At 43.8% G+C, this 27,392-nt stretch overlaps 1 protein-coding gene across 1 annotated transcript in view; it reads right to left on the reverse strand.

Moving 5' to 3' along the window:
- The window catches only part of LOC147104387 (transmembrane protein 132C-like), a 1,245,027-nt gene that overhangs the window by 143,999 nt on the left and 1,073,636 nt on the right, over positions 1-27,392 (reverse strand). The gene's annotated exons all lie outside the window — the stretch shown is intronic.

Below are 27,392 nucleotides of genomic sequence, written 5' to 3' on the forward strand. Positions count from 1 at the left end.
GCCCCCTGGTTATTGTCCCCTCTACTAAGGGGAAAAGTTCCTTTCTATCTACCTTATCTATGCCCCTCATAATTTTGTACACCTCAATCAGGTCCTCCCTCAGCCTTCTCTGCTCTAAGGAATACAACCCCAGCCTGCCCAGTCTCTCGTCATAGCTGAAGCGCTCCAGCCCAGGTATCAAACATCCGGGTGAATCTCCTCTGCACCCTCTCCAATGCAATCACATCCTTCCTATAGTGTGGCAACCAGAACTGCACACAATATTCTAGCTGTGGCCTAACTAGCATTTTGTACAGCTCCGTGGCAACCAGAACTGCACACAGTATTCCAGCTGTGGCCTAACTAGCGTTTTGTACAGCTCCATCATAACCTCCCTGCTCTTATATTCTATGCCTCAGCTAATGAAGGCAAGTATCCCATATGCCTTTTTAACCACCTTATCTACCTGTCCTGCTGCCTTCAGGGATCTATGTACATGCACACCAAGGTCCCTCTGATCCTCTGTCATTCCTAGGGTCCTACCATTCATTGTGTATTCCCTTGCCTTGTTAGTCCTCTCAAAATGCATCACCTCACACTTTTCAGGGTTAAATTCCATTTGGCACTGTTCTGCCATCTAACCAACCTGTCTATATCATCCTGCAGCCTGAGGCATCCCTCCTCGCTATTTACCACTCCACCAATTTTCGTGTCATTTGCGAACTTACTGATCATATCTCCTACATTCATATCCAAATCATTAATGTACACTACAAACAGCAAAGGACCCAGCTCCGATCCCTGCGGTACACCACTAGACACAGGCTTCCAATCACAAAAACAGCCTTCGACCATCACCCTCTGCCTCCTGCCACTAAGCCCATTTTGGATCCAATGTGCCAAGTTGCCCTGGATCCTTCTTGACCTGTCTCCCATGCAGGACTTTGTCAAAAGCCTTACTGAAGTCCATGTAGACTACATCAACTGCATTACTCTCATCCACACACCTAGTCACCCTCTCGAAAAATTCAATCAAATTGGTCAGACATGATCTCTCCCTGACAAAGCCATGCTGACTGTCCTTGATTAATCCTTGCCTCTCCAAGTGGAGACTAATTCTGTCCCTCAGAATTTTTTCCAATAATTTCCCTACCATTGCTGTTAGGCTCATTGGCCTGTAATTCCCTGGTTTATCTCTACTACCCTTCTTGAATAATGGTACTACGTTAGCTGTCCTCCAGTCCTCTGGCATCTCCCCTGTGGCCAGAGAGGTTCTGAAAATTTGTGTCAGATCCCCTGCAATCTCCTCCCTTGCCTCACACAGCAGCCTGGGATACATCTCATCTGGGCCTGGGGATTTATCCATTTTTAAGCCCGCTAAAACCGCTAGTACCTTCTCCCTCTCAATACTAATTTGTTCAAGTATATCACAATCCCCCTGCCTGATTTCTATGCCTACATTGTCCTTCTCCATAGTGAACACAGAAGCAAAATATTCATTTAAAACCTCACCTACATCTTCTGGCTCTACACACAGATTTCCACTTTGGTCCCTAATGGGCCCTACTCTTTCCCTGGTTATCCTCTTGCCCTTAATATACTTATAAAACACCTTGGGACTTTCCTTTATTTTGCCCGCCAGTGTTTTTTCATGCCCCCTCTTCGCTCTCCTAATTTCTTTTTTAAGTACCCCCCTGCACTTTCTATACTCCTCTAGGGCTTCCACTGTTTTCAGTCCTTTGTATCTGCCAAAAGCCTCCCTTTTCTCCTAATCCATTCTTGTATATCCCTTGACATCCAGGGTTCCCTGGGCTTGTTGGTCCCACCCTTGACCTTTACGGGAACATGTTGGCGTTGTACTTTCTCTATTTCCTTTCTGAAAGACTCCCACTGCTCTGATATGGATTTTCCTACAAGTAGCTGATCCCAGTCCACTTTGGCCAGATCCTGCCTTATCATATTAAAATCGGCCTTCCCCCAATTTAGAACCTTTATTTCCGGTCTATCTTTGTCCTTTTCCACGACTACCTTAAATCTCACCGAATTATGGTCACTGTCACCAAAATGCTCTCCTAATGACACTTCTACCACTTACCCAGCTACATTCCCTAGAATTAGGTCCAGTACCGCTCCCTCTCTTGTAGGACTTTCTACATGCTGGCTCAAAAAGCTCTCCTGGATGCACTTTAAGAATTCCGCACCCTGTAAGCCTTTCACACTCTGACTATCCCAGTTAATATTGGGGAAGTTGAAATCCCCTACTATTATTACCCTACTATTTCTACACTTCTCTGAGATTTGCCTACATATCTGTTCCTCTATCTCCCCCTGATTGTTTGGGGGCCTATAGTACAGTCCCAGCAAAGTGCTTGCCCCCTTTTTGTTTTTAAGTTCTACCCATATGGCCTCATTAGAGGAACCAGCTAAGATATCATCCCTCCTTACAGCAGTAATCGACTCCTTGATTAATATTGCGACACCCCCTCCTCTTTTACACCCCTCTCTGTCTCGCCTGAAGATTCTATACCCCAGAATATTGAACTGCCAGTCCTGCCCCTCCCTCAACCATGTCTCTGTGATAGCAACAATATCATACTCCCATGTGTTCATCAACACCTTTAATTCATCTGCCTTACTCGCAAGACTCCTTGCATTAAAATAAATGCCATCCAGCCTTGCCATACTCCCTTGTGCCATTACATATTGGTCTGCCTTCCAGGCTGACTTGTTTTTTCCTCTATATTTGGCTGTGCATCACCCCATACTATAACTCCACTCTGTATCCCATCCCCTGCCAAGTTAGGGTGACAGTGAACTTGGGCACAGACTCCACTAGAGCGACAGGGAAACTGGGCACAGACTGCACTAGGGTGACAGTGAACTTGGGCACAGACTCCATTAGAGCGACAGTGAACTTGGGCACAGACTCCACTAGGGTGACAGGGTTCTTGGGCACAGACTCCACTAGAGTGACAGTGAACTTGGGCACAGACTCCACTAGAGTGACAGTGAACTTGGGCACAGACTCCACTAGGGTGACAGGGTTCTTGGGCACAGACTCCATTAGAGCGACAGGGAAATTGGGCACAGACTCCACTAGAGTGACAGGGAAATTGGGCACAGACTCCACTAGAGTGACAGGGAAATTGGGCACAGACTCCACTAGAGTGACAGGGAAATTGGGCACAGACTCCACTAGAGCGACAGGGAAACTGGGCACAGACTCCATTAGAGCGACAGGGAAACTGGGCACAGACTCCATTAGGGTGACAGTGAACTTGGGCACAGACTCCACTAGAGCGACAGGGAAACTGGGCACAGACTGCACTAGGGTGACAGTGAACTTGGGCACAGACTCCATTAGAGCGACAGTGAACTTGGGCACAGACTCCACTAGGGTGACAGGGAACTTGGGCACAGACTCCACTAGGGTGACAGGACTCTTGGGCACAGACTCCACTAGAGTGACAGGGCTCTTGGGCACAGACTCCACTAGAGCGACAGGGAACTTGGGCACAGACTCCACTAGAGTGACAGGGAACTTGGGCACAGACTCCACTAGGGTGACAGTGAACTTGGGCACAGAATCCACTAGAGTGACAGGGCTCTTGGGCACAGACTTCACTCAGGTGACAGGGATCTTGGGCACAGACTCCACTCGGGTGACAGTGAACTTGGGCACAGACTCCACCAGGGTGACAGTGAACTTGGGCAGACTTCACTCAGGTGACAGGGATCTTGGGCACAGACTCCACTAGGGTGACAGGGAACTAGAGCACTTAGCCTGCAAAAGTACAAAGAACTCAAGCACATACTCATTAGATTAACAGGTAATTTGGACAAATAGCCATTGCACTGATAATTCAGCCTTGTAGTCTACTACCCTGACGGTTGACACTAGACTGACAGTGAGCTCAGGCATGTATATCACTCTACTTTACAGTCAGCTCAGTTAGATACTGCCATACAATGTCCTATTTGAAATTTGAGTTTTAGATGAAAAGAATCAGTCATCTGAGTACATATGAACACTTATCCCAACTAGCTTTACCAGTACAGTACTTAGGAACAAATTCAACAATTTTCTTGTGCTTGTTACTTAATTCTATCACAATTATCTATGATAATTAACTGTGGAAACTCACCTAAATTATTTTTCAAATTGAGCTTTAGTTTTCATAATGTTGCAGCGTGCTCAAAATATACGGTTGCAAAGCAAATTCGGTGATATTTAAAGAATTATCACTTATGTTGCGAAAGTTGTAATCAGGGATCTCCCAATAGTTCAGTGTAATTAGATCTGCAGCCCAGGAGATCCCAGGTTTAATCCATAGGCACTACAACTGGGATTAATGACTCATGGTTGGAGAAGGGAAAATAATAAGGTCTTAATCACCATCTAATGACCCCTGCTTCAAAATACATGTGTATGGCTGTTACTCAAGACCATCAGAACATAAGGAACAATAAAAAGTCATGAAGCATTCTCTTTCTATAGCCCATGTACAATCTACCCAACCACATCTCCCCTGTCCATTTAAGGACAAGAGAAAGTTCTGTATAAATATTCTCCAATTCACAGAAGTAAATCAATAAAACTTCAGCAATTTTTTTTTTCCAACCTTGTCCTGCTGCCCTCCACGGACACCTCCCCCTTCCCCCACCAGCCGCAGGAGTGGAGGGTAATTGAGTCCGATGTGGTATTTGATCATTTCAGTCTACACCTGTCCCTATAACCTACAACCCTGTTTTCAACCATATGTTTATTGAACCAGTTAACCAATTCAGCATCAAGTGATTTTGCTGGGAGTCTATTCCACATATCCACTGTGGGAGAAAAATTCATCTAATTTCTAATTTTCCTCGAGGTTTTTTAACTCAAAATCCATGTTCACTTGTTTTGTGACTGCAGTTTAAGTATATTCTCACATTTACATAATTTGAAGACATGAATCGACCTCCTTTCAAACTTTGCAGGGTTTATTTTAACATGGTGTAGTTTTTGGGTCAGTTGTGAAATACACTCACTGGTCTAAGGTTAAGGCCCGGTGTACTTTAACTCCCAGGCCTCATTTAAATGCCACTGGTCCACTTCCCATTGGGCATGGACGGGAACAGGACACAGAGCGGCTGCCCGCAGGTGAAGGTCAGGCAAGCTTTGGCTGCCTATTGGCTTCGAGGTAAGTAGCAGGGCGGGGGCTCCGGTAGGGTCTCACAGAAGGGAACGGGGGAGTCATTTCACTCTCAACCACTTCAGGATTCAATCATTTCCAATATCCTTTTTAGTAAAGGCCTCTGCTACTTTCTATCATCTGCAAATTGACCGTTCTCACAGGCCCTCTTCTTAAATTTTTAATTGGTTTCAAACCTCTTTATTCATGTCATCCTGAAACTGCTAGTTGTTTCCTTCTCATTTTGAAAGGAATATACTTATTTTGTACCTTTGCAATCTCTTTTTAAAAAAAAAATCCCACTGTTACTCTACAGACCTCAGAGCCTCCTTCTATCTTATATCAGCGAGATCACTCCTCATCTTTCCAAAAACTTCCCTGATCTATTCTGGTTGTTTAGTTTGTGCAGTGACGTTTTCCCTTTCTAGTTGGATTTTAAACCTCATCATATTGTGGTCATACCCCAAAGGTGCTCACCCACATTTAGCTCATCTACCTGTTTGATTTCATTACTTGTAACCAGGTCTAGCAATGCCTCTGCCCTTGTAGACTACGTAACATAATGCTTGAGGAAGGAGTCCTGTACACATTTTAGGAATTCCATTCTGTTGAGTCTGTGTGTCCCAGTTATGTTTAGGATCAATCACTGGACACAGACAACAAGAATAACTTTTAACAGGTCTTTACTATTCGGAGGTCAGGGCTGAACTGCCCAGCAAGTCCTTACACAACACTTGTATACCGGTGTGGTCACCACCGGTATTACAGTATACAGCAGCCAAGAGAAAGTAGTACATCTCTTAAGGTAGTTCTCTTAAGGTGGAACAGGTTACATACACCACAATCCTCCCTTTTTAGCTTAACAGTTATATCCCCATTTAACATAACATAATAACATATATACAACTTCATGCAAAACAGTTCAAAGATTCAGTCTCTGAGGAGGCCTCCTGATTCGAGTTGGATAACGCCTTTCAGGGGTCTCTGATTCTCGTTGTTGGGGTGACTCAACTAGTTGGTCTCTTATGGATTGGACATCATCATCAGGTACATTCACTTCTGAGGTAGATGCTTCAGGTTCACTAACTTCTTCCACGGTTGTCTCTGCCGTAACCATGGTTCCGACCCTTGTTCTCGATTCTACCAGTTGGTCAGCATGACGCCGTATTACATTTTCACCAACATCTACCGTGTACATCAGGGGTCCTTGTCTGGCCCGAATTGTTCCATATTGCCATTTCTCATTTTTATAATCCCGGGCTAACACTGGTTGTCCTATTTCGAAACTCCGAGTGGTCTTGTTATTTATATGCTGGAACTGTTTGTTTTCAACTTCCCTCCGTACATTTGGTTTTAACAAGTCCAACCTGGACCGCAACCTCCTGTTATAGAACATCATGGCAGGACTTTGGTTTGTCACTGCATGGGTGGCATTTCGATATGCCAGTAGGAATTTGTCCACCTTGTGTTGTAGTGGAATCTGATCTTCGCTCATGGCCTTTATCGCTTTTTTGAACGTTTGTACAAATCTCTCGACCAACCCGTTTGTAGCCGGATGATATGGGGCTGAGGTATAATGTTTCACCCCATTCTTCTTCATGAATCTCTGGAATTCTTCTGACACGAACTGCGGTCCGTTGTCTGAACATATTTGTTCTGGCAATCCATTTCTTGCAAATATCGTTCTTAACACCGCGATCGTCTTTTCCGAGGTAGTGGTAGTCATCTTAATCACTCTGGCCATTTAGAACGTGCGTCCACCGCAATTAAAAACATGGAGTCCATGAAAGGACCAGCAAAGTCAATATGTACACGTTGCCATGGGGTTGAAGGCCATTCCCATGGATGCAGCGGTGCAATCGGAGGTGCATTTTGCACTTTTTGGCACCCTGAGCAGCTTTTCGTCAGCTCCTCTATCTGTTGGTCGATACCCGGCCACCACACATAAGCCCTAGCAAGGCTTTTCATCTTGACTCCCCCCAGATGACCTTCATGCAGTTCCTTTAGAACTCTCTCTCTTAACTTAGGAGGAATAATCACCCTTGTTCCATACATCAATGTTCCTTGACAGACGGACAGCTGTTCTCGTCTTGCTGAGAATGCCGGTAACAGTGGATCACCATGTGCTGGCCATCCCTTCACTGTCACTTCGTAGACCCGGGACAGTGTCGGGTCATTCCTGGTTTCTCTTTCAATACTTGCATTGGTGACTGGTAAACATTCGATGATGGTCGAGTGAAATAACTCAACAGGGTCAACCGTCGGTGCCTCCTCCTCTGTAGGTAGTGGCAGGCGCGACAGCCCATCAGCATTACCATGCTGCTTTGTACCTCTGAATTCTATCTGATATTGATGTGCCCCTAGGAAAAGGGACCATCTCTGGAATCTCTGTGCTGTCATCACCGAAACACCCTTCTTAGGGTTAAAAATGGATACCAACGGCTGGTGGTCTGTCAGAAGCGTAAACTTTTGGCCCTGCAGGTAATGATTAAACTTCTTTACTCCCCACACAAAGCTGAGAGCCTCCCTATCTATCTGAGCATAGTTGCGCTCAGCGGAGGTCAATGATCTGGATGCGAACGCAACTGGCCTCTCCTGGCCATTTGGCAACTTGTGTGAGAGTACTGCCCCAATACCATATGGAGAAGCATCACAAGCCAAACGAATAGGCAGCGTTGGGTTGAAGTGAGCCAACACTTCCTCTGAGGTGATCAATGCCTTGCTTTCGCAAAAGGCCCTCTTACAGTCCTCGCTCCACTTCCATGGTACTCCCTTCTGCAAAAGAGCGTTCAGCGGGTGCAGCACCGTGGATAAATTTGGCAGAAACTTATGGTAATAGTTAATCAACCCTAGAAACGACCTCAATTGGGATACATTATCCAGAGCGGGAGCCTTCACAACAGCTTCGATCTTGTCAGGAGACTTATGAAGCCCCTCCTGGTCAATGACATGACCACCGTACGAGATCCGCTTCTGAAAGAATTCACATTTCTGGCGATTAACTCGAAGACCATATTCTTTCAATTTGGTGAGCACCAGTTCCAAGTTTGCAAGGTGTTCCTCGTCATCATCTCCTGTAATCAGAATATCGTCCAGGTAACATTGTGTACCTGGAATTCCCTGTAATACCTGCTCCATGGCCCTCTGCCAAATTGCCGGAGCCGATGCCACTCCAAAAACCAGTCTATTATACCGGTACAAGCCTCTATGCGTGTTGATCGTGAAATACTGGCGTGACTCTTCCTCAACTTCCATCTGTAAGTACGCCTGCGCCAGGTCTATCTTGGTGAAGTGTTTCCCGCCAGACAACGAAGCGAAGATATCCTCAATCCGCGGAAGCGGATACTGCACCGTGTGAAGCACTGGATTAACAGTGATCTTGAAATCTCCACAGATGCGAACCTTTCCCGGTTCCCCCGGCTTGTTGCTCGATGAACGCTTCATGACGGGGACAATGGGCATGGCCCACTCACTCCAGTCTACCTTAGACAGTACTCCTGAACATTCTAGCCCTTCCAGCTCAGCTTCCACAGCAGGTCGTATTGCATAAGGTACCGGTCTGGCTTTGAAAAATTTCGGGTTTGCATGTTCTTCAACCTTGATGTTTGCTGTAATTCCTCTCAGTGTTCCCAGTCCCTGTTGGAACACCTCTTTAGCATCGTCCAATATTCTGGACAATCGTTTAGGTTTGACATCTTTTGTACCGGAATCTACCGTTAGTGCTTTTAAGGAATGCCAGTCCATATTCATTTTCCTAATCCACTCCCGTCCCAGTAGTGGTGGACCTCCCTCAGGTAGCACATATAAGTCCATTCCTCGGCTTTCCTTGCCCTTGTGGACCACCTTTACCTCTATCTTCGCGATGGGGTATACTCTTTGCCCCGTGTATGTTTTCAATACAATCTCCATATCCCATAGGGGAATATGTGGGAATAATCTTTTGTAATCTTGCTTTTTCATGACCGTCAATGCCGATCCAGTGTCCAATTCCATCTTCACTTGGACTCCTGCTATCTGAAGTGTGACCCAAATTGTTTGGAGGTCTGCTTCCTTACCAACATTGTGTACTCTTAGACTACCCAGTTCATTACTGCTGGAGTCTGAATCTGACTTCTGTTCGTTCGAACTGTTCTCTGTCACCTTGTGTACCTTTCTGTACTTTTCCTGCGGTGACTTTTTGTTGCTGGTCTTCTTTCCTGACCGGCATACTTTAGCTATGTGACCAAGCCTGCCACATTTTCTGCATTCCTGATTTTTGAACCAGCACTGGTTCTGATCGTGCGTTGTCTTTCCACAACGATAACATTTTACTGTACCCAAGACCATTTGATTGGTGCTGAGTTCCGGTGACCGTAGCTGCATTTCCGCAGTGCCTCTCGCTGCGGCTTCGTGCGATGCTGCAATAGTGACAGCTTTATCAAGCGTAAGATCATTCTCCTCAAGCAGTCGCTTTTGTGTTCCTTCTTTTAACAATCCACACACAAATTTATCTCTCAGCGCATCTGCTAGTCCTGTTCCAAACTGACAGTACTTTGCTAGCTTATGCAGTTCAATTAAAAATTCAGCGTTGCTTTCGTCTTTCAGCTGTGTTCTTCTGTAAAATTTAAATCGTTCCGCTATCATCAGCGGCATGGGGTTTAAATGATCTTTCAGGACAGTAACAATATTCGTGAAAGTCTGATCCGCCGGTTTATTTGGTGATAGAAGGTGCTTCAATAGCCCGTATGTTTTCGCACCCATTGAGCTTAATAAGGTTAGTGCTTTCTCATCATTTGGTACCTTATTTGCTTTACAATACACTTCCATGCGTTCTACATACGTGGTCCAATCTTCGATATCGCTATCAAAGGTATTAATGCTCCCATGTTTAGGCATCCTTGCAATTTTTTTTTTAATTTTTCTTTTTCTCAAAATGGCGGCTTCCCGCGCTTGTCTTCTTCCCCCGCCTACTAAAATGGTGGCTTCCTGCGCTTGGCGGTCTTTCCCGCGCTCGTCTTCTTCCCCCGCCGACTACAATGGCGGATTCCCGCGTTTGCCTTCTTCCCCCGCTGGCTGCAATGGCGATTGCCTTGCTGCTGCCGTTCTCGCCTCCCCAGCGGTTCTCACTCCCCGACGCTGCTTTGCCTCGCAGCCCCGCTTGCAGCCCGGTCCTTTACACCGGCTGCGTTTGAATTCTCCGCGGCTCTCGTGCCTTAAGCTTCTCAACTCCCCGACGCTGCTTTGCCTCGCAGCCCCGCTTGCAGCCCGGTCCTGTACACCGGCTGCGTTTGAGTTCTCCGCGGCTCTCGAGCCTTAAGCTGCCCCAGTCGCTGTGCCTCTCGGCCTCGATTGCAGCCCGGCCCATTCTACCGGCCGTGGTCGAGCTCTCCGCCCTTATTCCTCCGTTTTCCCTCCCCTACTCCACAGCCAACGCGGCCGACTTTCTGCTCGTGTCGCTGATCGGCTTACCCACCACCGTGGTAGAAGGGATGATCACTGCCTGTCGCTGATGGAGGGCTTCGTGGTCAGAATTCTTTTTCTTTTTAACCCGGGTTCTCGATGCCTCCCGTGCGATGGTGCTCAGCAGGATGATGAGGGCGGATGCCTCTTCTCGACGCCCGTTCTGAGGACGAAGCTGCCTTGGATGTAAAACTGCCGCAGGGTAAGATCGGACTCATCGCCACTGTTGAGTCTGTGTGTCCCAGTTATGTTTAGGATCAATCACTGGACACAGACAACAAGAATAACTTTTAACAGGTCTTTACTATTCGGAGGTCAGGGCTGAACTGCCCAGCAAATCCTTACACAACACTTATATACCGGTGTGGTCACCACCGGTATTACAGTATACAGCAGCCAAGAGAAAGTAGTACATCTCTTAAAGTAGTTCTCTTAAGGTGGAACAGGTTACATACACCACACATTCCCTTTTATCTGCTTACTCCCTCTCTGTCCCAATCGATAAATGAATAATTAAAATATCCCAGAACAATAATTTTGCTATTCTTATCTTTACAATCTGACTACGGATTTCCCCTTCCATTTTCTTCCCACAATTTGTAGGTGTGTAATACATCCCTACTAATACAACAAGCCATTTTATCTTTTTACCATTTTACCAGGAACAGTAGCAGAGTGGTTATATTACTGGACTAGTAATCCAGAGGCCCGGACTAATGATCCAGAGACGTGAGTTCAAATCCCACCATGGCAGCTGGGAATTTAAATTCAGTTAATTAAATAAATCTGGAATAAAAAGCTAGTATTAGTAATGGTGACCATGGAACTATCGGATTGTCGTAAAAACCCATCTGGTTCACTAATGTCCTTTAGGGAAGGAAATCTGCCGTCCTTACCTGGTCTGGCCTATATGTGACTCCAGACCCACAGCAATGTGGTTGACTCTTAACTGCCCTCTGAAATTGCCTAGCAAGCCACTCAGTTGTACAAGGCGGCGGCTCATCACCACCTTCTCAAGGGCAATTAGGGATGGCCAATAAATGCTGACTTTGCCCACGACGCCCACATCCCATGAACGAATAAAAAAAAATCTTTGAGCTCTAGCCATAGTGACTCTGTCTGTTCCCCTTCCTTGTCTACATCAACTCTCTCTACAGCATATATTCTCTCTTTTACCAATATCGCAACTCTGCCTCCTCTCTTATCTTTTCTATCCCATCTAAATATATTCTATTACACATCGACAATGGGAGGATAACATGTATCCTGATCTGGTTATTTTCCATTTTTGTCCAGTTTGCAGCCACAGGATTCTGATAATGCTATTATGCCTAGATCTTCCTGTTAAAAATTTGCTTCCATTCTCCTTAATTTATTTCCCACATTGCAATACATAAATTTTAACCTTTTTTTTTTGCTTTTTTTGTCAAAGCTACCCCTTACCTTTACTTCAGTCTTTTCCCCGTTTACAACCAGTCCATTTGATTTTATACTTCTACCCTATATCCCTCTTGCTAAATTGTTTTCTGATTTATCCAAATCTATTCACTATTAGCTGATCCTGGTTGGTTTTATATTCCCAATGCCTCCCCGCCCCATTATTTAAATACCTCATCACTTCCCTATTTAACCATTTTGCCAATATATTAGCAGCCTCCCTACTCAGATGTAGCCACATCCTTGTGGAATAGCTCCCATTTGTCCCAGAATTGGTGCCAATACCCAACAAACTGGCATCCCTCTTCCTGGCACCACTGCTTTAGCCATGCATTTATATCCCTGATCTTTAACCATTCAAATTCAAAATAAAAGGACTTGCACCTCAACAAGACATGAAAAATACATTTTGTACTCATGCTGATTTTTTTCACTCATATTTCACTCCCAAAGAAAACGGTCGCAAATGTACAGCTTGAGTCATTTAGGTTGGTTCATGTTACACCCAGCAAGAGAGATTAAAATATGACTAGATTTAATTGTGTATTTTATGCATGATTAATATCAATTCTTGTAATCATGCCAACTTTCTTGGTAAAATTACCGGCAGCAGGAACATTAGCCCCTTTGCGTCTTAATCATAAGCACCCTTAACAAACGTTATGAGTTGTCAGAATGTAAGGTCCTTTGTTTTGAGTTTCAATGTCACATATAGAATTGGGATATTGTTCCCAGTAAACTCTTTATAATATAATGCATTATAGCATTATAATATAATGTATTGTAGCATTAAAATAAGTAATCTAAAGGCAGAGTGTATGTATTTCACTATGTAGCTGTGACACAAGTTTCTTTGTCTTGAACTTAATCAGAAATACATTGTAATAAGCCAACTGTGAGAAAGTATTATTTGATATTTGGATCACGAGTGCTGATTTGACAAAGATCTTTCATTCGGAGTTGGCAGTTGACTGCGGAGCACTCACCTAATACTTCCATCGGGGAAGGGCGGGGGGGGATATAATTTAAGTAAATAGAATCTCTAAGGGGACATTCAATTAAACATTTCTATTGTTCGTGAAATATGGGGTGTAATTTTGGGTGGTAAACTGGCGGAGTGGATCGCTGCCCGTTACAGAACCTGCCCGATATTCATTTCTATTGACAGATTTCGGGTTCGGTAACGGACAGGAACTCTGCCTTTGCCAGTTTACCGCCCAAGTGGTGAAGGTGAAAATTATCCCACCTGTGTTTTATCCCCAAAAAACATGTCCCAAGTATTGAGCTTTGAAAAACTGTAACTTCACCAATTGGAATACAGTAAAACTGTAATGCCAAAGCATTCAAATATTCTACACATTGTTCACATAATACCCAATGAGCTAAAAACTAAAGCAGCGGCTTTGCTGTTGCTAATACATAGCACTTTGATGAAATGGTGCTATTTCTACCAATTACATTCCCTTGGTTAATGAAAAGCTTCTATTATAGCTAAAAAATAAATGATGAAAAGAAGCAAGTGTATTGTGTGAATGAAAGTGCCTATCAGATGGTTTCTGAATAAGTGTTTATTTACCAGCCATTGCCATTATTAGTTCTCAGGAGGACTATCTCGAGACAGCTAAGTAAAGCCGATAATCTGAACAGTACAAATATAGACTTTATATTCTGAATACTCCATTTCCATCACAGCTTGCAATCTGCAAACATACTTCCATCATGTCATAAGGTGGAATCTGCTTTGAGGAGTTATTGAAAAGTGAATATAGAGTGCATTTGTTGAGTAGTTATATTCAGGATGAGATTTCTGTTGGGACAGCAAGGTACGACGGTCCCAATTTTCAATAATTGGAAGAAGGTAAATGCACCTGGAATTTATATTCTTGCTGCAAAGTCTTCTTAAAACAGATTTATGATGACAATATATTTTCAGAAATTTATGAGGTTTAGTAAGAAACGTGCTCTGGAATTCTGTTTAATTTCTATAGGCTTAGATCACAAAAACATAAGAAATGACAAAGGAAGAAAAGGCCATTTAGCCCAACCTCTCCAGCATACCAATGGACCCATTCTATATTAATGAAATGTTGGCCTTTATCTCAAGGGTTCGGAATTCAAAAGTGAGGAAGTGATGCTTCGGTTGTACAGAGCCTTGGTCAGATCCTAGCTGGAGTACTGTGTTCAGTTCTGGTACCGCACCTCAGGAAAGATATATTGGCTGTGGGAGGGATACAGCACAGAGTCACCAGAATGATACCAGGGCTTAAAGGATTAAATTATGAGGAGAGGTTGCTTAAACTTGGCTTGTATTTCCTTGAATTTAGAAGATTGCGGGGTTATCTAATCGAGGTGTTTAAAATTATAAAGGGATTTGATAGGGATAGATAGAGAAATTATTTACTCTGATAGAGAAATCCAGAACAAGAGGGCATAATCTTAAAATTAGAGCTAGGCCTTTTAGGAGTGAAATGAGGAAGTACTTTTTCCACACAAATGGTAGTGGAAACCCAAAAGGCTGTGGATGCTGGGTCAACTGAAATTTTCAAGCCTGAGATCGATAGATTTTTGTTGGGTAAAGGTATCAAGGAATAGGGAGCAAAAGCGGGTAAATGGAGTGGAGGTACAGATCCACCATGATCTAATTGAATGGTAGAATAGGCTCGAGGGGCTGAATGGCCTACTCCTTTCTATGTTCCTATATTCACTATTCAATAATTCCTTAACACAGATTTCACTATGTGATGGAAATTGAGTATTAAGAAGTTCATTACAGATAAGTCTGTATTTGTATTGTTCAGGTCATTGGTATAATTTGTAGCCGATTCTTAACTGGAACTACATCCAGCTCTTTTGTAAGGAGTTAATTAACACAGCATTATATGGCTTTGTGTCATTTCCATATTTTACTACTTTGTAGAGAAACATTTCTCCAGTCAAGTCTCATTTGCAGCCTGACAATTTTGTACTGGTGTTTTTTTGTTTCTGCGATTACAATTTGCCTGCTTACACAATCGTGACTCCTCTCAATCTTCTTTGATGAAAACAAGTTCAGTTTTATCAATGTCTCCTTGTACCAGATATTTGAATTATAGGTAAATACACAGACTGTAAATATCTCTTTCATCAGAAAGATATACACACAATGCTGTATTTCTGCCTATATAGAAATGAATGTGTCTTGTACAAGACTGGAGAAACCAAAGAAATGATGCTGTTATAGAATCATAGGCTGAGATTTTGCTCACCTCGGTGGGTCTGGTGTGGCCGGTGTCGGTGGCAGGTCGCGGCCCCGCTGCTGGCTCCATCCCGCTACCTAAAATGAACTTACCTTAATGGGGCTTGTTAAGCCCTCCCAGCGCGTTTCCCCACTCAATTAGATAGAGTGGGTCTGGTGACATCATTCATGACGCGTCTTGAGCCGGTTTCCTTAAAGGGACCCATGCCACCTTACTTTTGCCGTTTGTGCTGTCAGTGTTCTACAGCATTGAGGTGCTGCAAACACTGACAATCACTGCACAGAGGTACAGGGCTGCACCCAGGCTCTCCCATGACTTGGTTATGGAAGGAGTCAGAGCACCCAAGGAGGTCCTCTTCCCTTCCCATGGGCGGAAGAGACCTCCCCAGGAGATCAACGCAGCGTGGTTGCACATTGCACAGGATGTTGACCGGAGGACCTGGGTGCAGTGGTGCAAACGTTACTGCAAAGCCACACTCAACCTCATCCTGCTGTGTCTCTCATCACATCCACATCACTCTGCCTTCCCTACCCTACTCCTGCACATCTTTACTCACATCAACATATCTTGCACCTCCACCCATCCCTCTCTATCTACATTATCACTTCTCCATCTCACTAGCCACCCCTCACACTCACCCTCATCCTAGTGCCATCATACCAACTAACACCACACAAGGGTAGGCACTTGGGTGTTTTATCCAATGTTCATGTAACGTTTCTGTTAATGTGCTTTCAAACATTTAAACCTTTATTTTCAACACTTTACATTCTTGGACAGATTGTGTGCACCTTTGCATGGTGAGTTGCAGTGAATGGTGAGACATAATGGTACCCCCCGCAATGGTGATGAGTGTGAAAGGAATGGCTTGGACATTGTAGGGATGCTTTATGGTGTTGGTGTGGGGTGGTGCCAACCTGGCGCATCATGTGGCAGCCAGGGTGTACAGCATCAAGTGAAGTAAATCTGGGCATGGTGAGGCCATCCCTGGCCTCCCGGGCAGCAATGTGGTCAGGTGCTGATGCCCTCTGTCCTGTGTGACATCAGGTGAATGTGGAGAAGGTTGGTGTTGTTGTTGGTGAGGGTTGGTGTGCCTGGTGCTGCTGGTTTTGGGGCTGATTGTGGTGGGATTCTGAGGACCAAGGTGAAACAGTATAAACGGTACCAATGTTGATAGAATAGATGGCAGGTGAAGTAGAGATGACAGAAGCAATCTTTCAGTGGTGAGAGAGGTTGTTCCAATGAGGTGACACTGGACAGAGAGTTTGCTCAAACACTTGCAGCCTGCATAAAGCTCAATCTGTGTTCCAAATACAATAAGCAACAGCTTCTGAGCTTGGAAAGTGAACAGCTGTTAGGTGTGAGCTTTTATAGTACATTTCAAGCTGTCAACTAATCAGTTGATTGAATGGCCATTCAACTCCCACCTCAGGTTCACAGACGTGGTCCATAAGCAGCGTGGACCCCGTGGGCGAGCAGTTAAAGTTAAAAGGTAAGGGTAAAACCATTATTAAGGGCCTGTCAACAAGCCAATAATTGCTTTAATTAGGTCGCCCGCCTCTGCGGGTCGGGTTCAATCCGACATCACAGACGCGCCACTGGGAAAAACACATTGTGGCGGGATGACAGCGGGTTCCCAGCACTTTGTCAAAAAAATCAAATTTCCCAACCCGACCCGCCACCAATCCTGCCCGCTGACCCCCCGGAAAATTCTAGCCATAGAGGTTACAGCACAGAAGGAGGCCATTCGGCCCATCATATCTGTGCTGGCCAAAAGAGCTATTCAGCCTAATCCCACTTTCCAGCTCTTGGTCCGTAGCCCTGTAGGTTACGACACTTCAAGTGCATATCCAAGTGCTTTTTAAATACGATGAGGGTTTCTGCCTCTACCACCCTTTCAGGCAGTGAGTTCCAGACCCCCACCACCCTCTGGGTGAAAAAAGTTCTCCTCAACTCCCCTCTAACCCTTCCACCAATTACTTTAAATCTATGCCCCCTGGTTATTGACCTCTCCTAAGGGAAATAGGTCCCTCCTAGCCACTCTTATAGGTATAGGATTATTATAGGTACAGAATTAGCTAAGTGTTTAGACAGATAACTATAAATAATCTGTACATGGGGCAATAGCTTCAGTTCCTGCTGGAAAAGTTGTTTTTTTGACAACAATACTCCAGATACGATTGACGGCCTCTAATATTCTTCTTTGGAAACCTTACCTACTTGTTTCTGTAGTGTCGCAGTTATCACATTCCCTTATCACGCAAAAGGTTCCTGGTTGAATACCAGGCTGAAACACAAAGTTAATAGCGTGGAAACTTTGCCATAATATTGTGCTATTCCAATTCATAGAATCTTTCAGCATTTATTAGTTCTTGCTGACACTGGTGTGCTGTTTTGAAAATTGTAACACTACAAATCCACTGAGTTTTTGAGTGTCCAAATGTGTAGCACATTATTAGTTTTGATTCCCAGCATGGACCCTGGGTAAAATCTTCACTGTGGTTAAACTGAGTATCCGCCAAATACGGTTACTGCCAAGATAGCACTGTTGTTGGTCAGGACAAACTGCATTACAGAATTCATACAAAACACCTATTTCCCTTGATATGTATTCCTAGCATTGTGTGCAGTGTGTGTGAGGTGATTACAATCCGTTTGTTTCCTGATAACGAAGTACTGGTGTAAGGAGAGACTGACAGACTGAATACTTCTTCAACAAATAAGATTGGGAGGAGATAACAGTAAAAAGGATCTTAATCTTATTGTTAATTATTCTGTTTTTTTAAAACAATTTTGAAAGATTGAGGTTCCAAAACCATTTTTCTGACTTGATGTGGTGTAGTGTGCAATCAATGATTAGTTTATACAAATATTATACATCACTTAGACAGGATGGGGGCATAGAATGGCCAATGGGCAGAAAATTAATAATTTATTGTATTTTATTTCTCATTACTTTATCAGTAATTGAGTCCGAGTCAAGTAATATGTCCACAGAACATGTACATGTTTTAGACCTGGGTTATATAATGTTAGAAAATACCAATTTTGTCCGATGTACATTTAATTTATTGCACTGTGAATCACTGAAACCCTCCTGTCAGAATGCTGTATCTGGAAGGAAGAATAAACAATGTAATTATATTGCAGAACAACCTCCAGCCCCCCAGCCTCCATCTTGTGTATATTGTACGTACAAGTCACCGGATAAAATTGTAGAAAAAAATAGGATCTTTTGAAAATTGAATCTAATGTTTTCTAAACATTTTGTGCTGCCTCAAATAAAAGTGTGATTGTTCTAATGATAGCAAACCTAACCAGAGCTCTTTGATGGGGCACTGTTGCTTGGTAACAAGGGAGTAGATCTTGCGATAGTCTAAAATGGCTAATAACGCGTCTGCAGCCCGCTTTACATCTTGCCCGATTTTCGGGATTTCAGGAGAGATGTGAAGCGGGCTGCTGACTCGCTATCGCCCGTTTTACACTATCGCACAAAGACAGGATCTACCCCGAGGGCTTGAAAGTAAATGTGTGCAGAAGGACGTGAGGAGAGCACACCATTAAATCAGTGATGACATTACTTTGAGAAAATATGTTTTCTTTAACAAAAAGCTAAAAAAAGTGTACAAGTTTACTGCACTTAAGATGAAGCATCTGCTGTCCTATGAACTTATAGCATGGCCAACACGTGGACTTTCAGTGGGAATTTTCAGGTGGGCTATTTGTCACTGTTCCAGGAACTTAGCCCAATGAACAAAAGCTCCCCGTTATGGGCAAACATTGCTCCGGAAAGTACTTATGGCTTTCTCTGTGTTTCAGTAACCAGGAGAGTTGCTGCAGTTCAGTTTTGCAATTGCAGAGATGGGTGCATCCACTTAAAAGTCTATTACAATTATTTATCCAGGGCATACTGTATCAATTTTAATAGCAAATGTTACAAAAGACAGCGAGGGTGACATTTGACTTTGGCAGGGACGCAAAACAGGGAGTATCGTATCTCCCGCCTGCTATACGCCCCCCTACCTCAGAGGAAATTTCTCCACCTAAATTAACATATCACCGAGCTCAGTCCCACGTCTCACTGTAACAACATTGTCAAGCCAGATGCTGAGATCAAAGCTGTTGTGTGCTGAAGACTCATTCACTGGGGAGTTAATTAGTATTTGACTAACTTACTGTAGAACTTTAAAAAGCCATTAGCCATCATCCCATCTGGCTGGCTGGATTTGACCAACCTCCCCCACCTGCAACCACCAAGCTCTCAAAGTGGTGCTCTAACTCCCTCCCACTTCAAGTCCTTTTATCCAGTTTCTAGATATGGTGCAAAATACCATCAAAATCCAAAAAAAGAATCGACATTTTTACTTAACCAATAGCACCTTACGTCAGCTTTACAGACCACACATTTCCAATTAAAACAGAAAGGACCTGAAAGTCTAATATTATTCCAAGGTTAATGGTATATTTTCTTTTTTAAGTTGTTGGCTGTAATTATGGGAAGAAGTAGCACACAGATGGCAGGTGATGTGAACATTTTGTTTTTCACTGTGAATAAAAACCTGGACACCTGGCAAGTATACAGTCATTCTGAGGAGGTTCTCTTCATCTTCAGCAAGTCTTGAAAGCCAACGATGCACATTGTGTCAGCTCTAATTACCCTGCTCTAGCAACAAGAACCTGACAGCTGGTGATTGCAAGAGTTGCGTTGATATTAAAATTTCCCAGCAGCTTTGCGGCAGGTAGTACAAACCCCAGACACTGCTTGTTAAAAGACAACTGGTTGTTAGAACCGAAATCCTGGGAATAACAGGACGAGCTAATGCAATTCCGTTTGTCATCCATGCCTGTACATCCATCAAGGAAAAAACTATAAATACTGAATGGTGTTGCCAGAGGGTGACAGGCTCTGGCAATCAATAGGTCAGCGATTTTCTAAGCTGATTATCTATCCATTACTGATTTGCTGATTAATCAAAGCAGCAAAACAGTCGTGGGCTTCACAGACTATGTAATGGGTTGTTTTTTTGGTTAAACAAACCCACTAGAGACATTTCGTATTATTTTAAAATTACAGTTTGTAATTAGGGGAATGTATCTGCGAATGTATCATTTTTAATGTGGAAGCAAGTCATCCTCGGTTCCGAGGGACTGCCTAAGAAGAAGTATCTGCGAAGAGGAAGATTGACCCTTTTCTTACAGCCCTCACTTACAGTGGCTTAGAATCACATCATGGCTTTGTGCACTGACTGTACATCTGCTTTTCATGAAAAATTATACATTTTTGATAAGGAACACATCGAAAGAGTAATTCAAAGAGTCTCACTACTAAATGTACATTTCTCTCAGTATATTTCGCTTGACAACCCACACTATTCTAAAGATTCCCCTCCAGATCTTACAATTTCTTCAATTTCAAGCCACAGAATGTAGTAAAGAAGTTATTCAGTGCGTGGATACAGATTCCTTCTATTCCTTCAATTCAATGAGCAGCTCTTGGTTTTCAAACTGCCGAACAGCAAAGATGCAAATTTTGATTTCCTTCGATTTCTATTTCAGGGGTTCCGAAATTCAGAGCATTTCCCGCTCGAAGCTGAGGCTCCGCCCTCAGTCATGCTGAGCCTCGTTTGATTGACAGGTAACGTTGGTGCATTCCTCCCCCCACACACACTCTCCACTATAACACAGTGAAAAGCAGAGTCTCGCCTGCTGCCGGACTACTTAATACAAAGGAAGATGGTTGTGGTTGTTGGAGGCCAATCATCTCAGCCCCAGGACATCGCTGCAGGAGTTCCTCAGGGCAGTGTCCTAGGCCCAACCATCTTCAGCTGCTTCATTAATAACCTTCCCTCCAACACAAGGTCAGAAATGGGGATGTTCGCTGATGACTGCACAGTGTTCAGTGCCATTCGCAACTCCTCAGATAATGAATCAGTCCATGCCCGAATGCAGCAAGACCTGGATGACATTCAGGCTTGGGCTGATAAGTGGCAAATAACATTTGCGCTACACAAGTGCCAGGCAATTACTTTCTTCAACAAGAGAGAGTCGAACCACTGCCTCATGACATTCAATGGCATTACCACCAGTGAATCCCTCACCATGAACATCCTGGTCTCACCCCTGACCAGAAACTTCAACATCCTGGGGGTCACCATTAACCAGAAACTTAACTGGACCAGCCACATAAATACTGTGGCTGCAAAAGAAGGCCAGAGGCTGGGTATTCTGCGGCAAGTGTCTCACCTCCTGACTCCCCAAAGCCTTTCCACCATCTACAAGGCACAAGTAAGGAGTGTGAGGGAATACTCTCCACTTGCCTGGATGAGTGCAGCTCCAGCAACACTCAAGAAACTCGAGACCATCCAGGACAAATCAACCCATTTGATTGGCACCCCATCCATCACCTTAAACATTTACTCCCTCCACCACCGGCGTACCGTGGCTGCAGTGTGTACCATCTACAAGATGCACTGCAGCAACTCGCCAAGGCTTCTTCGGCAGCACCTCCCAAACCCGTGACCTCTACCACCTAGAAGGACAAGGGCAGCAGGCACATTATCACCCCCAAGTTCCCCTCCAAGTCACAAACCATCCTGACGTGGAAATATATCACCGTTCCTTCATCGTCGCTGGGTCAAAATCCTGGAACTCCCTCCCTAACAGCACTGTGGGAGTACCTTCACCACACGGATTGCAGCGGTTCAAGAAGGTGGCTCACCACCACCACCTTCTCCAGGACAACTAGGGACAGGCAATAAATGCTGGCCTTGCCAGTGATGCCCACATCCCGTGAATGAATAGAAAAAAAATTAGAATTTATTTAAGGTGAAAGTTGCTGCAGTGAATCTAGTCAAAGACAGCAACCATTTGTCTGTAAACCATACAAGGCTGTCTTTTTTTCTTGTGGTTAAGTTTTCTCTTTTCCCTTTGGAATCATCCTGCGACATGCAACTAGCCAGACCTCCGCTGAGAAGACAAGCTCGAGAATGGCTTCCACGCTCCTCACAATACAGCTGATGCAGAGACTCAAAAGCATTAGCCCAGGTTGACTAACCCAGTGATTAACCCTTGCTTGTGGGCCAGTCCAAGGCTTCTTCATTCAGCGACGACTCCTCATTTCGTGGCTGGAATCTGAAACTCATCACAGAGGGAGTCACGACCTACGACCCTCCACTCTGTGACACCGCTGCACTGTCATCTCTAAAATAATCAGGCCAATCTAAAATGATCTGACTTGGGGAAAGTGAGTGTGGGCAAGAAAGAACACAAAATGGCCCATTCACGTCATTTCAAGTCTGCATACAGTGTGGTATTCATCCTCAGTGACTAATCAGCGAAGTCAACATTGTATAATCCTTCATCTATTAGAGCCCAGCAATAGTTTTAATATGGACTTATACCAAGACTTTTCCCTCACCTATAGCTAACTAAGCATGGCAAAATGGGTTCATCTTCTGAGGCTTGCTCGGTGCTGGGGTGGAGCTTTACCATGTTACCCCTGTAACTGCAGAGTCAGGAGCACAATATAACCGCAGCCAATTACAATTTATCTGCCTGTTATATTTTTCAGAATTATTAGTATCAACCCTTTAAAACCCTGAAGATTCCCTCATTCAAATGAGAATGAGCTTTTTATAAACAGATGGTAAATAACAAACGTTGATCGTTTTGATGTTCCATTTTGTAGAATCCACTGAGGATTTTGTTCCTCCCATTCTGATTGAATTGATTCACCGAGGACCAGTTTAATAACCTTTCCATGAATACATTTTTCTTCAGAGTTTCTGATTTGAACACTGATATGTAATTTGTTTGAATTGATTTATTTATAAATGCAACTATAGTTGACCTTTTTCTCTAACGGAATCACTCAGTCAGTGCAAACGCTGAATACGTCCTCTTTCAGGTGCAAGAAATGATTTTTACTGGCACAAGCTCGATAGATTAAAGCCTCATGATAGCTCGGCAGATAAAAATAGGTTACAACAGGTTACAATACTGTTAAAGATATCTGACAGATGTGCTTTCTCCTGCAATTATTCCCAAGCCCCATCTCCAGTAATGCATATTTTTTTATAAGAACATAAGAAATAGGAGCAGGAGTAGGCCATTCGGCCCTTCGAGCCTGCTCTGCCATTCAATGAGATCACGGCTGATCTTCTGCCTCAATTCCACTCACTGGCCCTATCACCATATCCCATGATGCCCTTACTAGTCAGAAATCTATCGACTTCTCTTTTGAATATACCCAATGACTGAGCCTCCACAGCCTGCTAGGGTGGAGAATTCCAAAGATTCACCACCCTTTGAGTGAAGACATTTCTTCTCATCTCAGTCCTGAATGGCCTACCCTTTATCCTGAGGCTGTGGCCCATAAGAACATAAGAAATAGGAGCAGGAGTAGGCCAATCGGCCCCTCGAGCCAACTCCGCCATTCAATAAGATCATGGCTGATCTGATCCTAACCGCCAATCTACTATCACAGAACCATCTCCTGAATCTAACAGAATTAGACACATGAAATAGGAGCAGGATCAGGCTACACGGCCCCTGGGCCCGCTCCGCTACCCACAGGGCCATGACCAATCCGAACCTAGACTCATGTCCAAATTCCTGCCCGCTCCCCGTAACCCTTAATTCCCTTTACTTCTAGGAAACTGTCTATTTCTGTTTTAAATTTATGTAATGATGTAGCTTCTACAGCTTTTTGGGGAAGCATATTCCATGGACCTACCACCCTCTGAGTGAAGTAGTTCCTCCTCATCTCAGTTTTGAAAGAGCAGCCCCTTATTCTAAGACTATGCCCCCTAGTTCTAGTTTCACCCATCATCGGGAACATCCTCCCCGCATCCACCCGATCCAACCCCTTCACAATCTTATATGTTTCAATAAGATCGCCTCTCATTCTTCTGAACTCCAATGAGTAGAGTCCCAATCAACTCAACCTCTCCTCATATGTCCATCCCCGGGATTAACCGAGTGAACCTTCTTTGTACTGACTCGAGAGCAAGTATGTCTTTTCTTAAGTATGGACACCAAAACTGTATGCAGTATTCCAGGTGCGGTCTCACCAATACCTTGTACAACTGAAGCAATACCTATTTTTATATTCTATCCCCCTAGCAATGAAAGCCAACATTCCATTGGCCTTCTTAATCACTTGCTGCACCTGTATACTAACCTTTTGAGTTTCGTGCACCAGGACCCCCAGATCCCTTTGTACTTCAGTACTTTCCAGTTTCTTGCCATTAAGATAATAACTTGCTCTACGATTTTTCCTGCCAAAGTGCATAACCTCACACTTTCCAGTATTGTATTCCATCTGCCAAATCTCTGCCCACTTACTTAGCCTGTCTATGTCCCCTTGCAGGTTTTTTATGTCCTCTTCATTCACTACTTTCCCCCCCATCTTAGTATCATCTGCAAATTTTGATATGTTACACTCGGTCCCCTCCTCCAAATCGTTAATATAGATTGTAAAGAGCTGGGGACCCAGCACCGACCCCTGCGGAACACCACTAGTTACTGATTGCCTGTCCGAGAATGAACCATTTATCCCAACTCTCTGCCTTCTGTTAGATAGCCAATCCTCTATCCATGCCAGAATATTACCCCCAATCCCGTGATTTTTTATCTTAAGCAATCATTTATTGTGTGGCACCTTGTCAAATGCCTTTTGGAAGTCTAAATACACTACGTCCACTGGTTCCCCTTTATCCACCCATATATGTTACTTCCTCAAAGAACTCCAGCAAATTTGTCAAACATGACTTCCCCTTCATAAAACCATGCTGACTTTGTCCTATTAAATTATGATTATCCAAATGTCCTGTTACTGTCTCCTTAATAAAGGACTCCAAAATTTTACCGACCACAGATGTTAGGCTAACCGGTCTATAGTTTCCAGCCTTCTGTCTACTGCCCTTTTTAAATAAGGGTGTTACATTAGCAGTTTTCCAGTCTGCCGGGACCTTTGCCGAGTCCAGGGAGTTTTGGAAAATTATTACCAATGCATCCACAATCCCTACCGCCACTTCCCTCAAGACCCTAGGATGTAAGCCATCCGGTCCAGGTGATTTATCCGCCTTGAGACCCATTATTTTACCGAGTACCACTTCCTCAGTGATTTTGATCGTGTTTAGCTCCTCCCCCCCTATAGCCCCCTGTTTGTCCAGTGTTGGGATATTCTTAGTGTCGTCTACTGTAAAGACTGATACAAAATATTCATTCAGTGTTTTTGCCATCTCCATATTTCCCACCATTAATTTCCCGGTCTCATCCTCTAAGGGACCAACATTTACTTTAGCCACCCTTTTTCTTTTTATATAACTATAAAAACTCTTACTATCTGTTTTTATATTTTTTGCTCATTTACTTTCATAATCTATCTTCCCTTTCTTAATTAATCTTTTTGTTATTTTTTGCTGTCTTTTAAAGCTTTCCCAATCCTCTATCCTCCCACTAGATTTGGCTACCTTATATGCCCTTGTTTTTAGTCGAATACTATCCTTAATTTCTTTACTTAGCCACAGATGGCTGTCTTTTCTTTTACGCCCTTTTCTTCTCAGTAGAATATATATTTTTTGGAAGTTGTAAAATAACTCCTTAAATGTACACCACTGATCATGTATCGTCTTACCCTTTAATCTATTTTCCCAATCCACTCTACTCAATTCCGCTCTCATACCTTCATAGTCTCCTTTATTCAAGCTTAGCACGCTTGTTTAAGATCCAACCTTCTCACCCTCTAATTGAATATGGAATTCAACCATGTTATGGTCACTCATTCCAAGGGGATCCTTTACTAGGACATTTTTAATTAATCCTGTCTCGTTACACAGGACCAGATCTAAGGTTGCTTGCCCCCTGGTCGGTTCAGTTACATACTGCTCAAGAAACCCATCCCTAATACACTCAATGAACTCATCCTCAAGGCAGCCCTGCCCAATTTGATTTGTCCAATTAATATGATAGTTAAAATCCCCCATAATTATAGATGTTCCCTTATTACAAGCCTCAACTATTTCCTGATTGATACTCCGTCCAACAGAGTTGCAACTGTTCGGAGGCCTATAGACTACGCCCACTAGTGTTTTTTTCCCCTTATTATTCCTTATCTCCACCCAAACTGTTTCATTATCCTGATCTTTTGACCCAATATCATTTCTCTGTATTACAGTGATTCCTTCCTTTATTAACATAGCCACCCCACCTCCCCTTCCTTCCTGCCTGTCCTTCCTGATCGTTAAATAACCTGGTATGTTTAATTCCCAGGCATTATCACCCTGCAGCCATGTTTCTGTAATGGCCACAAGATCATACCCATATGTAGTTATTTGTGCCATTAACTCGTCTATTTTGTTACGAATGCTACGTGCATTCAGATAGAGAACTTTCAAATATGTTTTGTGATACTTAGTTCCTGCTTTGCCCTTTTTATTACTTTACCTTTTCCTCCATACCTTCTGCCCCTTCCTGACACGCTCTGGTTTTTAATTTCCCCACTGCTACCTAAGTCTATGACCTTCTCTGTTGTCATTTTTATGATTTGCTCTCTAGGAACCTCCCCCCCACTAGTTAGTTTAAAGCCCTCTCTACAGCCCTAGTTATATAATCCACCAGGACTCTAGCCCCAACACTGGCCAAGTGAAGCCCGTCCCAACGGAACAGCTCCCTCCTGCCCCAGTACTGGTGCCAGTGTCCCAGGAAGCAAAACCCATTTCTCCCACACCAGTCTTTGAGCCACGCATTTAACTCTCTAATTTTATTTGTCCTAGCCAAATTCGCTCGTGGCTCAGGTAATAAGCCAGAGATTATTACCCTTGAGGTTCTGTCTTTTAATTTGACCCCTAGCTGCTCATACTCCTTTAACAGAACCGGCTTCCTAGTCCTATCTATGTCGTTTGTACCAACATGGACCACGACAACTGGATCCACCCCCTCCCACTGTGTTTCTTTCCAGCCCAGAGGAGATGTCCTTAACCCTGGCACCGGGTAGGCAACACAGCCTACGGGACTCTCGCTCTCGGCTGCAGAGAACTCTATCTATCCCCCTAATAATACTATCCCCTACCACTACAACATTTCTATTTACTCCCCCCTCTTGAATGGCCCCCCGCTCCACGGTGCT

Source organism: Somniosus microcephalus, chromosome 19 (genome assembly GCF_052327205.1).
Source record: "Somniosus microcephalus isolate GS21.2 chromosome 19, FLI_Smic_1.0, whole genome shotgun sequence".
Taxonomy (NCBI): domain Eukaryota; kingdom Metazoa; phylum Chordata; class Chondrichthyes; order Squaliformes; family Somniosidae; genus Somniosus; species Somniosus microcephalus.